Below are 3,467 nucleotides of genomic sequence, written 5' to 3'. Positions count from 1 at the left end.
GTTGTTTTGACATTTCTCATCTTCTTTCCATCTCTTTTTTTCAGTTTTATTCTTTCTCTCTCACACACACGTACAGACGCACAAAATCTTTGGCCCCCATAAGGACTTATGGTTCCGATAAGACCAGTGTTTACACCAGAAAAGACCTAATGAGGTAACAAAAACACACCCTCTTTCAGAACTGCAGCGAGGCTGATGTATCAATATTTTCTTTGTGTGTGTGCCGAGTTCATGCAACCTTTGCTTGTGCTAGTGCACACACAGAAACGGAGCTAGAGCCAATCTGGATCTGGTTTGAATTTGATTTTATTGCCTTCATATGGGCTTGATCGTGGTCTGGTGTGATTGTTGGGCCAGAGGCTGTACAAGCTGACCTCAGAGACGGAGGTGTGAGCCAATAGGAGATCGGACCCACGATGCAGTGGTCACAGATATGGACCTCGCATGAATACATTCAATGTTTTGCGAGAGATTTTTGTTTACCACATAAATTTTGGACGAATATGATGAAACGGACCTCATGAGAACTACAAAAGCTGCACGGGCTACAAAAACAACTCCATCTTTTAAAATGACTCATAGCAAGGGATACAATTGCAGGGGTAAATCTGTGCAGAATTGCTTGCTTTTCTTTACGGTAATCCAACATGGATTATGTAATGTCTCTGAAGCTTTTCTGATTGAGAAAGGAAAAAAATAAAATCTAAACTCTACAGCTTTACAATTATCCTTAAAAGACAGAGGCACTATTTATTCTTTGTCATTTAGTGGTTTGCTTCACATTTTTCACAACTGACTTGACTGACCATGTCTATATGAACCACCGGATGTTTATCCTTCCTGCCTTTTTCCATTCACATTCACCACATGGAAGCATTATTAAAGAGAGCTTTCCAGTGACATTAAGGAGCCCACATGTTATATAGTCATATATTATTTTAAGGATCGACAGTAGACTTAATTGAGCAGTTCTTTATGGATTTCGGACAAGGGGCATTATTTGAAGGGTAAATGATCGATTACAGATATTTGTCATAAGTTATTGTAAAGGTCATTGTGTAGATTTATTGCTGTGGGCAGGAATGACCTCCTGTAACTTTATTTGCTGTAGCAGAGCAGAAGAAACCTCTGACTGAACACATTTCATTGTTTGATCACTATGTTACATAGAGGTTTTGAAGTGTTGTCCATTATTTTAAGCAGCTTTTGCACATTCCTTTTTTACAATCTACTCTTGGGGCTCCAGAGCAGTCCCCACCACAGAGCCAGTTTTCTTGATCAGTTTGTTGAGTTTCTGTGAGTCACTGACTCTGATGCTGCTGCAAATAAGATTTCACTCTGTGCCACAGACTTGTAGAAGATATTCACAATCTTGTTGCGAACATTAAAGAACCTAAGCTTCATTAATAAATACATTCTGCTCTGTTCTTTCTTGTAGACAGCCTCAGTGTTGCGTTTGCAGTTCAGTCTGTTGTCCAGGAACTCCCAGGAATCTGTGGCCCTCCACCACCTCTTATTTTAGGATAGAAATAGTGTTAGCTTATTCTAGTTCTTCCTGAAATTCAAAATCATTTCCTTCATCTTATTCCCATTCAAAATTAGATTATTGTTTCCACAACATACTACAAAGGGATTTACCAGTCCCCTGTACTACCCCTTACTTGCCTATCTCTGATAAACCCAACAACTACATAATCATCTGAGTTGTTCTGGAAGTCTGAGTACAGAGTAAAAAGGGAAATGGTGAAAGTGCTGTCCCCAGTGGTGCTCCTATGCTGCTGACCCTCTTTTCAGTCAAACAACCATTCAGTCTCATAAACCTTGGTCAACAATCCAGATAGTTGTGGAAGCATCCACCTGAATTTTCACATAACAGTACGGGCTGCATTGTATTAAAAACACAGGAGACACCAAAGAACATGTTCCTCACTCTGCTGCCTACTTTTTCGATGGGCTGGCTGAAGAAAGTAGATCAACACCAAACTCAGGATGATAAGCAAACTATAGTGGGTCCTAAAAGATGTTCATTTGCTTACTGATGTGAGCCAATAACAGTCTCTCATAATGTGAGATGTTGGGGCAACTAGTCTATAGTCACTGAGGGCAGATAGATGATAGGTTTTATGTACCGGAACAAGGCAGGATGTCCTCCAAAGCACTGAAAATTTCTTCTGACTCAAGGTAAGGTTTAAGAGGTGCAATAGAATCCTACTTGTTCTGGTTCAGTCTCTCCAGCTACTTCTTCACCTGACTGCTTGAGACAGACCAGGTGGAGAGTGAGAGGACATCTCTGTGTGTCCTGATGTGGGGGTCATGTTGATGAGGCCGTGTTCATGACAGCCTCCAAGACAGAGCATGCATGACTGAAGTTCAGGGTAACATTACGGAGGGTGACAGGGAAACTGTGGATCCGGAGAGGGTGAGAGATCTGTGCAGCTGGAGGCTTGGAAGGACAATGTTGAAACTAAACTGAAATGATAATGCTTTGACTAATTTTGGATAAATATCAGCCAGCACAGCACAAACACACACAATAGATTAAATTGACTGAAGATACAAGGGTGACAGTAATTGTTGCTGCCATCTCCTGGTTCGGTCTTGGGGTTGCAGTTTGGGATTTCTGTATTCAACAACATTGTAAATATTTTGAGTATATTTTTCAGAGATTCAATGTTGTTATTTCAATTGGTAATACTATAGAATCCTGATACATTCATTCCAACACTGCAAACCATTTAGAGATTACAGTTTACAAACAGAGCATTGCACTTGGCTGTAAAGTTTGCTTGTTAATGAAGTCATGACTGCCAGACTGCCAAAACCCATGCTCAAAACAATCAGTCATACAGGGCATGGCTATATTACATCATAATCTCTGGGCCTTGATGTGGACTGACAATTTTTCTCAAGGTCTAACTACATACAAATGCCAGGAGTCTGCATATTCAACACTGACTGAATAGAGCTATCTTTGTCTAAATGTTGCATAATGATGATAGAAACTGAGCGACAAAGAAGTGCCTAACTGTGATTTATTTACTCAACTGAAAAAGAAATATCTTCAAGTTTGTTTCCACTTAACTGTCCTTAATACAGCCCTGGATGACAATTGCCAGGACATGATTAAATCACTTACTTTGAAGGAGTTATTTTATTTTCTTTGAGTTAGATGGAGAGAACTCCAACCTAGATTGGCTAAAGAAGATTTCAAATGGCTCCAAAGGGGAATTAGTATCGCCATGTTTCTGAAAGGAGAATCTCTCCGGTCTGAGGGAGATGTTGTGATGTCTGAGGTGAGTAATGATAATTTCATGTTGATACAGTTAGGAACACTTTGCCCTGCAAACCCAGAACTGTTTTTTTTTATTCATTTCACACCATATGCACCTGACTGTTGGTGCAGCTGATGCTTTATTGTATGAGACATTTTATTTTATTGAGACAACAAATCAAACAGTACAGTTTAA

This window comes from Odontesthes bonariensis, chromosome 2 (genome assembly GCF_027942865.1).
Source record: "Odontesthes bonariensis isolate fOdoBon6 chromosome 2, fOdoBon6.hap1, whole genome shotgun sequence".
Lineage (NCBI taxonomy): Eukaryota > Metazoa > Chordata > Actinopteri > Atheriniformes > Atherinopsidae > Odontesthes > Odontesthes bonariensis.
The sequence above is the reverse complement of the archived record's forward strand: the minus strand, read 5'-3'. Positions refer to the sequence as shown.